Below are 12077 nucleotides of genomic sequence, written 5' to 3'. Positions count from 1 at the left end.
GGTGGGCATTTAACGTGCCTTGAATACGCACTAGAGGTGACGTGGAATCATACGCAATAGCGCCCCAAACCATGATGCCGCGTTGTCTAGCGGTAGGGCGCTCCACAGTTACTGCCGGATTTGACCTTTCTCCACGCCGACGCCACACTCGTCTGCGGTGACTATCACTGACAGAACAGAAGCGTGACTCATCGGAGAACACGACGTTCCGCCATTCCCTCATCCAAGTCGCTCTAGCCCGGCACCATGCCAGGCGTGCACGTCTATGCTGTGGAGTCAATGGTAGTCTCCTGAGCGGACGCCGGGAGTGCAGGCCTCCTTCAACCAATCGACGGGAAATTGTTCTGGTCGATATTGGAACACCCAGGGTGTCTTGCACATGCTGAAGAATGGCGGTTGACGTGGCGTGCGGGGATGCCACCGCTTGGCGGCGGATGCGCCGATCCTCGCGTGCTGACGTCACTCGGGCTGCGCCTGGACCCCTCGCACGTGCCACATGTCCCTGCGCCAACCATCTTCGCCACAGGCGCTGCACCGTGGACACATTCCTATGGGTATCGGCTGCGATTTGACGAAGCGACCAACCTGCCCTTCTCAGCCCGATCACCATACCCCTCGTAAAGTCGTCTGTCTGCTGGAAATGCCTCCGTTGACGGCGGCCTGGCATTCTTAGCTATACACGTGTCCTGTGGCACACGACAACACGTTCTACAATGACTGTCGGCTGAGAAATCACGGTACGAAGTGGGCCATTCGCCAACGCCGTGTCCCATTTATCGTTCGCTACGTGCGCAGCACAGCGGCGCATTTCACATCATGAGCATACCTCAGTGACGTCAGTCTACCCTGCAATTGGCATAAAGTTCTGACCACTCCTTCTTGGTGTTGCATTTGCTCTGTCAGTCAGTGTATTTGGAATTTCCTTTAAAGAGAGAGACTTGTTTTCGTCTTGAGAAAAGACTGTTTCTCGCATGTACAGCATGGTCATCTCAGCCCCAAAAGACAATAGCACAAACGTGGTTTACAAAGACAAAGTTTCTGGGGTAAATGAAACTCAGCTGTTCGGTGAGATTTATACTTTAGGAATTTTTAGATAATGTCTTGGTACAGTAAAGGTCTGCACACACACCAACGCGGAACGCGGGAAGCGGGAGCGGGAGCGAAACCTACAATCCCGCGGTTGCTACGAAGTTCGTCCAGTACATTACGTCCTTCATGGCCATCTGTTAGAGGAAGCTCGTGATGGTTTCCTCACGTTCTGTCGCTTCGAGGAGTGAATGTAGCAGGCGGTGCCGATACTTTCTTTTTAGACATTCCAAAACGGCCTGATCCATACGTTATATCAAATTTGTTACGTTAGGGGGCAAAAATAAAGCACAAATCCCATCACATAGTAGTTCATGTTCATCTGGACGTGCCGCTGCGTTGCCCAGCAATAAAACTGCTCTAATAGCCGGACTTAGTCTCAGTAGAGGGGACCCACAGTACGATGACATGGTGGAAATACGCAGGGAATGAAATGCTGTGGACAAATCATTTTAAATTTACGAAAATAAAAATTCAAATAACGCTCGGATTTGCGAGATTCCACTCCATTCACTCTGTGTATTTTTGTTTCAGATTTCTAGCTACTGGAGGTTCCTATTCTACAGCTGGTCACAGTTTCAGGGTCGGATTCACAACATTTAGTGTTATTGTACGAAATGTTTGCCGAGCTCTTTGTGACAGAATGCATGCCAGAACCATCTATCGAAACATGGATAGAATCAGCCCACAAATGTGTGACAAAATAATAACGTGGCGGGTCACTTTAATATTAATATAAATAAATGATATCTCATTGTTTCTCCATAAACAATATCCCATGGGCGCCAGCCTTCAAGCTTATGGCTTGAAAACGATAGTTGGCAATTAATAATAATAATAATAATAATAATAATAATAATAATAATAATAATAATAATAATAATAATAATAATAATAATAATACGTAATGAGACTCAAAAAACTCCCAGGGGTGAGGTGAAGGAACACAAATCATTAAGTACACTAAATTGGAATTTAAGGATCATTAATAATAATTTCAAAAAATACAAATTAAAACAGCTATTTATTCAGATGAAAAACGTGACGTAGCGGCGTATTAACGAAATCTGAATTTACGGAAGCAAAAGAAAAATTAAATGAAATGAACTCTAAAAACATGAATTGTAACGCGTAGACTTGCAGTAATTTAAGCCATTAGCTCACCATTTGTTATCGTGAAGTGATGATTGATGATGGATCTCTCGTACCGGCTGCGTCATCTGTTGTTGGATTCCAGTCATACTTCTGCTTTTCCTGCCTTTAACACTTCCTACTGTACTCATTACATAAAGTCGTAATGAGACCTAATTTTAAATGCAGAACCACCATGGGTTATGTTCATGGAGAGAATACACTTGTATTCTTCCGTATTACGGAACAGTAGCGTAACTAAATTCATATTAAAAGCTCTCCTCCCCTATACTAGCCAAAACCGGTCTCCCGTTGACTACCTCTCGTCATTGAGATAACAAGTCCCAAGATGCGAAGTGAACTAAGTTAAAATCTTCTCCGATGTGCAGACGTAGAATCGTAGTAAGAGTCTCTTCCAAGAGTACGAGTACTAGTGTGAATCGGAATACGAGTAAGAATAAGAATGTCCTCTCCAGCTCTTGTCTTCGAAGTATATAGGTTCAAAAGTCTCCCTCCATCAGCCATATCACATGGTCCAGTAAGATTCGAGGTCTCATCCCTTCTCCTATGTATTGCTAGGAATCCATCACGTTACTTCATTACGTCCATTCACATACTGTAGGCTGAACTTTCCGGCTGAAATATAGCGTCAGGTAGCGAAGTTCGAAAAGTCGGCGTTCATAATGTTTCAACTGTCTCTTCAGAAGTTGGAGAGGGTAAGGTCTCTCGTAACCTTGATGACGTACTTTTCCTGGAAATGGGCTGAAATTAGCCTGCTGACTCTGGTCACCTCACAACGGCTATTGGAAAATTTACTGCAAGCTATTAATATGAATGATGTTGAAATACTTTACCCAGTATGTGGTTCGTTCAGAATACGTTATAGCCGCGATACAAAGCAATGTAATGATGATGTGAAATGGATGATTAAAACCCTATATATATATATACATATTAATTAAAAAATGACCTATCAGTGATTAAATATATACATCTTATCAATTAATTACATAGTTCAATAATTGAATACATGCAGTGATGTCCCAAACATCACAGATGTAGCAATTCCGAAACTGTGTTGATAGTATCGATGGGAAGCACGTTACTATAAAATGTCCGAGGAACAGTGGATCAAATTATTTTTGTTACCTGAAGATATACTCTATTGTACTTTTATCAATTTCTGGTCAAGATTACAAGTTCCTACGTGTAGATATCGGAGGGTACGGAAAAACAGTGATGGTAGTATTTTCCAGAACTCTGTAATGGGTTAGAAGCGGGCGCTCCAACGTGCCTGCGCCTTATGTCATAATCGGCGACGAAGCGTTTTCTCTGAAAAGTTACTTAATGAGACCGTTTCCATACAGGCAAGCAAAAGGAGACAAGCGCTAAGGAAATTACAACCATCGACTGTATAGAGCAAGAAGGGTCGTAGAAAATACCTTCGGCATATTAGCACAGAAATGGAGAATTTATTACAGACCTATGGAAGTTCATGTGGACACAGCTAAGCTACTCATTAGAACAACGTGCATTCTGCACAATTTGCGAGAGAAAATTCAGCGTATTACGAAGATTTAGATCCACCGGAATCGGGACTTGGAGCCTTTCAAAATGTTGACAATGATGCACGACGAGCACCCGCTGTAGCCTTCGCTGATCGTGAGAAATTTGTAGAGTTCTTTGACATGCATAAAAACAGTGTATAGATACATCTTACATGTATCTGGAAGTTTACGAACGGTATACGCAGTTCTTTTCCTATTCCACCCCGCAACGTATCTTTCTTCCTTACATTACTCATGTCGTAAAGCATTGGGTGTTTCTTAACGCACTCTATCAACAGTTCAGTCGTCATTGCTACTGTCACAATGAATGCGGGACGCGGGAAAACGCTGCATGCAGCGAACTGAAATAGTTCGCAGCAATGCCGCCATGTAGGCGGGAGAGTGACGCACCGGTGTGAATGGCTCCATATCCCGCTGTACTCATAATAGTTCGCGACAGGATCGTTCCCGCTCCCGCTCCCGCGTTGGTGTGTGCAGATCTTAAAGGAGCAACGATTACTTTTATCAAATTACTAAATCCAGGCGAGTGAAGTCGCGGGTAACTGCTAGTACTCCATATAAAGAGAGTCTGTGAGTTTATTAATGTGTAACGGGTAATCTCACAACTTACTGGACCGATTTTGAAATTGCTTTCAGCATTTGAAAGATAATATAATCATCCAGGAATATCAGGGTGTTTTTCGGGTAAGGCAGTTTGATTATATCTTACAACGTTTAGACTACTTCACTTCTGTCTACAATGTACTTTAGAGTTCCGTAGCGTGAGCTAGCTGCGACTGCTCGGTCCGTCCTCACGAGATTAATCAGAGGAGAAAACGTAACAGATCCTAGCCTTTAATCGGTTAAAGAAGGGAAAGCCGGAGAATGAAGATTCAGGTCAGAAGAAGCAATTTGCTCCTCACCAGTTGTGAGTCAAGAGCGTTTGAAATCCTACTCCAGTTCCACACACTTGTATATTCGCGAAAGTCTGTCTTGCGACTAACGAAGTATGTACAGACTTGGATTTATTGGTGACCGCTCTCTTCCTTGTTCGACTGTGTGACTCCGAGTCGACGTAACTTAATTCTCAAATTTGAACGTATATCTACTGCATTATTATTATTATTATTATTATTATTAGGCTATTGTTTCTTTTGCTGGGCTGAGTGGCTCAGACACTTGAGGCGGTATTTGAAGGTATTTAAATACGTCAGCCTCGTGCCGGTAGTTTAACTGGCACGTAAAAGAACTCCTGTGGCACTAAATTCCCGCACCTCGGCATCTCCGAAAATCGTAAAAGTAGTTAGTGGGACGTAAAGCAAATAACATTATTATTATTATTATTATTATTATTATTATTATTATTATTATTATTATTATTATTATTATTATTATTATACCGGGCGGTACACCTCCACGCCGCTAATTTAAAATTTGCGCCAGTTGAAACTCCTCTGCTGGAGGAAGTCTGAACTTTATTGACGGTATTAATTTTCAAGTTTCTCAGAAGATGTCACTACTTGGAAAGTTTGGAGTTTTTGAACTGTGGAACTTTTGATGTATTTTTGTTTTACCGGTAGTAAGAAGTGTGAACTTTCTCTTCTAGAGGACACTACTGAAAAACTACAATGGTGCGCCCTAGTGCGATGTGAAAGAACTGTTTTTTGGAGAAATTTTTATTTCAAAAGTTTGTTTCTTGTTAAATTTCTTTCTGTTATTGTTTAAGTTGGCTGTATACCCCTCTCTTTCCCCTTGTTTTGTATTTAGCCAATCCCGAATTTCTTTAATTAATTTCTGACCAATCTGATGTATCTTCCCCCAACTTGAATATGCTGCTTATCCCTAACCAATAAAGTGATTGTGGGCGGGTGTTTTCTTCCCTGAAACGCCTCGAACTTTCCGCGAGAGTATATAAACTGCTGATTTTAGGGTCTCGGTGCCACTTCTGTTCCATCTTTTCGTGTGTAAAGTACATAGCAGGGGGCGGGAAGCGCCTCTTTCTTCGGGGAGCAGTTCTACACCAAGGTAATGGCCTTTTAATAACTTCTTTTCTTGCTAGCTCAGCAGTTTAACTCTCGGGGCGGGTCCGAATCGTTTCTATCATGTAACCTTTTCCTAAAATGTAACTACTCTTAGCATCATTTATCTTTTAAAGCTACATATTGGGATAGAGAGTGCTTAACCCTCTCGAGCTCCCACTCATTTTGTTTTGAGGTGAACTTATTTCTCACAACCGATTCTTCCTTAATTGTAATGTAAATTGTCCTTTTCTAAAGTCACCTCGGTAGTATGGGATTAGCCCTTGCATTAGTGGCCTAGAGCCAAATTAGGTTTTGAAACAAATACATTAGGAGTGCAGATCGCCTCCTATCAAATTGTTATTTTAGAGGTCATGTAATTAACCTTTTTCATTTAATAGACCTCAGTAGGCTGGGTATGTTACCCCTGTGTCTATGTCCTGAGAGGACAACTTGAAGGTGGAGTTTGGTGTGGCCTTTGAGAGGCTTAAAGTTTGAGAGCGAGTGGCTCTTTGAGTGTTGTATGCCTCGAGGAGGCTTTTCTGTGTAATTTGGAGCAAGTGCTCCTGGGCATGAATGGGGTTTTCTGCCCCTCTGTTAAAACTTATTTTGCAGTAAGGTTGGGCTGATTGCCCAAGAATTGTGAAGTAGGGGCGCTGAGCCCAAATCCGGTAAATATTGTAACTACATTTTGTTGACTTGCTACTCTGTACCTGCCATGCTTGTTATTTCTTTATTTTGAAAAGAAAATATAACCTCGTTAATTTTATATGAACTCTAATTTCGTAGCTTGAGACCCGTTCACACCCGCACCTTCTTTCACCTCTACCTACCGCTAAAACACGGTAACAATTATTATTATTATTTCGTTCTTTCTTTCTTTCTTTCTTTCTTTCTTTCTTTCTTTCTTTGTTAATCCGTTTACCCTCCAGGATTGGTTTTACTCTTGGACTCAGCGAGAGATCCAACCTCTACCGCCTCGAGGGCAGTGTCCTGGAGCCTGAGACATTGGGTCAGGTGGATACAACTGGAGAGGAGGACCAGTACATCGCCCAGGCTGCCTCATCTGCTATGCTAAACAGGGTCCTTGGGGGAGGATGGGAAGATCGGAAGGGATATGCAAGGAAGACGGAATGAAGTGGCCGTGGCATTAAGTTAGGTACCATCCCGGCATTTGCCTGGAGAAGTGCGATAGCACTTCGAGGATGGCTGAGGTGGGAATCGAACCCACCTTTACTCAGTTGACCTCCCGAGGCAGAGTGGACCCTGTTCCAGCCCTCGTAACACTTTCCAAATCTCGCGGCAGAGCCGGGAATCGAATCCGGGCCTCCAGGGGTGGCAGCTAATCACGATAACCACTTCACCACAGAGATGGCCATTATTATTATTATTATTATTATTATTATTATTATTATTATTATTATTATTATTATTATTATTATTATTATTATTATTATTATTTTACTGAGCAAGTGGCTGTGAGGTTTTGTTCACGTAACTATCAGCTTGCATTCGGGAGATAGTGAGTTCGAACCCCAGTGTCGGCAGCTCTGAAGATGGTTTTCCGTGGTTTCCCATTTTCACACCAGGCAAATGCTGGGGCTATACTTTAATTATGGCACGGTTGCTTCCTTGCCACTCCTATGCCATCGTCATAAGACCTATCTGTGTCGGTGCGACGTAAAGCAGAGTGTAAAACTAATTGAACACGTTTCACATGGCGATAAGGCGACTCATATTTACACTACGTACAAAATGTACAATTCTTTGTCCACAGTGACGTTCTCGCATTCCCTAGCTGGGTCTTGTGCCAAGCCCGTAGTTTTCAACTTTCCTGTTCGATCACTCTTGGTCAACTCTTGTCTCTTTCAAACCCCACTTTACTAAATTTACTATAGTCCTAATATAGAAAGATGCGCTTTGACAGTTCTTAGAGGGAGGACCGTTTACTGCCTGCCTAGGTGGGGAGAAGGGAGTAGTGGGCATGGTTGCAATGGAAACGTGGGCGGACCCACTGCAGTACCCATGGAGATAAAACTGCTGGCCGGCTCGTATTGCTTGGAGTTGGCATCCCTCTCACTTCTGAGTTACGTACAACAGAATACGAACAAGAGAACCAGAAGCGAGAGGAAGGAGAAAGGAATGCAGGAATGTGGCAACACTGTGCAATGCTTCTGCCTCCAGCCCTATCTGTCAAAATGCTTCTTTTAATATTACGGGTATAAGCGTAGGGAGACTTTCATTTTCACGACCTCCGTGACTCTTGGCTTTATTTTTCCGATACCGAGCTCGAAGCTGCAGTCACTTACCTACGACCGATTTCCAGTATTCGGGAGATAGTGGGTTCGAGCCCCGCTGTCGGCAGCCCTGAAGATGGTTTTCCGTGGTTTCCCATTTTCACACCAGGTAAATGCTGGACTGCACCTTAATTAAGACCACGGCCGCTTCCTTCTCACTCCTAGCCCTTTGCTGTCCCATCGTCGCCATAAGACCTATCTGTGTCGGTGCAACGTAAAGCAACTTGCAAAAAATAAATAAAAAATAAAAAATCCGATTCCATCCTTCTTTGAAGGATCAAACCTTTTCCATTTAGAGGAGGGTTGCCCTGCACTATATCGGGGAATTCTCCGACATCCGCGATACGGCATCCCAGCCAGGAGAAGCTCGTCAAGCTTCTTTGAGGAGAATCAACCTGGAGATGTTATTCTTTATGAATTCCTTAAATATGTCCGGCTCCATGGCTAAATGGTTAGTGTGCTGGCCTTTGGTCACAGGGGTCCCAGTTTCGATTCCCGGCAGGGTCAGGAAATTTAACCATCATTGGTTAATTTCGCTGGCACGGGGGGTGGGTGCATGTGTTGTCTTCATCCTCATCACGACGTGCAGGTCACCTACGGGAGTCAAATTGAAAGACCTGCACCTGGCAAGCCCAACATGTTCTCGGACACTAACGGCACTAAAAGCCATACGCCATTTCATTTTTCCTTAAATATTTAGACTGAATGCTTTCAAGGCACGTAATTGTAGGCTAGACATAATAAGCTTTTGGGCATTTACCATGTCAGAAAACAAGGAGACTTTTTTATATTTCGCAGATAACTTTGCTCCACATCTTCTCCTCTAATGATGAAGCGTGTAGCGTCTTCCATCTTCACCCCTCTTCTATTCTTGTATCGCGTTATTCGTTGCACTTTATTTATTATTTCTTCTACCGCACTCGTCCCTGATTCGTCTGATGACCTTGCTGTTTACTTCGCTCCCACATACGATGGAACAAGAAACACTTAATTACAGTACGCGCACCTTTTAGTGATACATGCACACTCTAGTGCTGAATCGGTCGACTTCGGTTGTCTTCGAGATTCGTATAGGCAACCTTTGACACACAAACTGTGAATCGCTTATGCATCGCTGTGCGACGTCTGGCGTACATTTCTCGTACTAACACTCTTGTTGTTTACACAGAAAAGCCAAACTATAGAATTCATGCTAGAAACAAGATTCGCATCGAGAAATGTTATATAATGTTTAATAATGTGTGTGCGACATAGCCCAGGATGAGACTGAGACAGGTCATACCAGAAGACTAGTGCACTGTAAACACTACATCTCGCCAGTATATTCTTAAAATCTTTGGTCATTTATTGAAACCTTCAGCAAAAAGAAAGCCCATTTCGGAAAAAGAACAAATTCTTATATGCTTACATTGATTAGTAAATGGTGCCCAGCTGCACGGTGTAGCAGCAACGCATGGGACATCGAAATCAACAATTTGCAGAACTGGTACTAAAGTTGTAGATGCTATAGTAAATGTAATATTTCCTAACAGAGTACGGTGGCCTGATAATGAGCGATGCTAGTAATGCCATTCCTCACGCAGCCAGTCCCTGTTAGTAATGGTGTGAAAATACCGCTCATAGGGTCAGTTGGTACATGCATTTCAGTGGGCTTAGCAGACTGATATGTAATCAGTGAGGAAAACAACGGGAAACTGTCTTATTCCACATTTCTCTGGCATGCCCCTTCAGTGACACCTAGGCTATCTATGACAGCTATTGGTGGACCTGTGGAGGATCAAACCAGCCTTCCGGCTGAATACCCAACATAGTCTACAGTCAGCTTGTATTGGGGTAAATGTTGATGAAAGGTATTGAGGAGTTCTCTCAGATCGTGATCTGAACACCAACACAGCTATATAAAGATTTCTAAGTTCTTCAGATTTCAGGAAGGAAAACTGCTTGTATTAAGGTGTGACATAAAGTGTCATAGCGTAACGAAAATATAAATCTGATGAAGGAGTTCATGGAATGAGAAACGGTCGCTTCCTTCCCTCTTCCTTGTCTATCCCTTCCAATCTTCCCATCCCCCAACAAGGCCCCGCCTTCAGCATAGCAGGTGAGGCCACTTGACAACTTCTAGCACAGCCAGCTTCTTGTAATTATCGTTCTTTCCGATTATCAAAAATCAAAGCTTTAAAACTACCGGTGTCACAATTATATCGTCTTCACCGTAAAAAATAAAACATTAAAATTGTTACCGTGTTTTTGTGGTAGTTAGAGGCGAAAGAAGGTGCGGGGTGGTGAACAGGTCTCAAGCTACGAAAGTAAAGTTAATTTAAAATTTAACAAGGTTATATTTTCTTTTCAAACTCAGAAATAACAAGAATGGCAGGTACAGAGTAGCAAGGCAACAAAGAGCAACAACAGAATTTACAGGCTTTGGGCTTCGAGCCCCGAACTTCCAATTCTTGAGCAGTAAGCCCGAGTTTACATGTACATAAGGTTTAGCAAAGGGGCAGAAAACCCCAATCATGCCCAGGAGCACTTGCTCCGAATTACACAGTAATACCTCCTAGAGGCACGCAGAAACAAATTTCAAAAGAGCGATCCGCTCTCACAGTTTTAAGCCTATCACAAGGCCACACCTAACTCTACCTTCAAGCTGTCCTCTAAGGACGTAAACACAGGGGTAAAATACCCAACCTACTGAGGTCTATTAAGCGAGAAAAGGATAATTACATGACCTCCAAATAACAATTTGAGAGGAGGCGAACTGCACTCCTAATACATTTGTTTTTAAAACCTAATCTGGCTCTAGGCCACAAATGCAAGGGCTAATCCCACACTAAAGAGGTGACTTTAGAAAGAAACAAATTTACGTTATGTTAAGGAAGAATAGGTTGTGAAAATAAGTTCACCTCAAAACAATATGAGTGGGAGCTCGAGAGGGTTAAGCACTCTCTATCCCAATATGTAGTTTAAAAGATAGAATAGATACAAGTTTCTTTACATTTTAAGGAAGGTTACATAATGGAAAAACTTCGGACCCGCCCCGAGAGTTAAACTGCTGAGCAAGCAAGAAAAGAAGTAATTAATCGGCCATTACCTGGTTGTTGACTTCCGCCGAAGAAAGAGGCGCTTCCCGCCCCCTGCTATGTACTTTACACACGAAAAGATGGAACAGAAGTGGCCCCGAGACCCTAAAATCAGCAGTTTATATACTCTCGCGGAAAGTTCGAGGCGTTTCAGGGAAGAAAACACCCGCCCACAATCACTTTATTGGTTAGGGATAATCAGCATATTCAAGTTGGGGGAAGATACATCAGATTGGTCAGAAATTAATTAAAGAAATTCGGGATTGGCTAAATACAAAACAAGGGGAAAGAGAGGGGTATACAGCCAACTTAAACAATAACAGAAAGAAATTTAACAAGAAACAAACTTTTGAAATAAAAATTTCTCCAAAAACAGTTCTTTCACATCGCACTAGGGTGCACCATTGTAGTTTTTCAGTAGTGTCCTCTAGAAGAGAAAGTTCACACTTCTTACTACCGGTAAAACAAAAATACATCGAAAGTGGCACAGTTCAAAAACTCCAAACTTTCCAAGTAGTGTCATCTTCTGAGAAACTTGAAAATTAATACCGTCAATAAAGTTCAGACTTCCTCCAGCAGAGGAGTTTCAACTGGCGCAAATTTTAAATTAGCGGCGTGGAGGTGTACCGCCCGGTACAGACCTCCCCCCCCCCCCCAAAAGTTCCTCCAGGGGTGACACATGAAATTTGTTTGAAAACCAGGTCCAAGTTTTGATGTTGATATGGAGATTAATTGCAGAAGTATTTATAAAATTTTCTCAATTGGGTTTGATTCAGTTTCAAAATTTTGTAGTTGCTGGTGAAGTAAAGTCTTTATGTTTGTAGAAGTTGAATTCAGAAGGAAAACTTTAATTTTTAAAGTTGAGGAAAATTTTCTAAGTCCACCAGATATTGTTGTTGAATTCCTAGGGGTAGTAATTGC

Source organism: Anabrus simplex, chromosome 5 (genome assembly GCF_040414725.1).
Source record: "Anabrus simplex isolate iqAnaSimp1 chromosome 5, ASM4041472v1, whole genome shotgun sequence".
Classification (NCBI taxonomy): Eukaryota; Metazoa; Arthropoda; class Insecta; order Orthoptera; family Tettigoniidae; genus Anabrus; species Anabrus simplex.
This window is presented reverse-complemented; position numbering follows the sequence as displayed.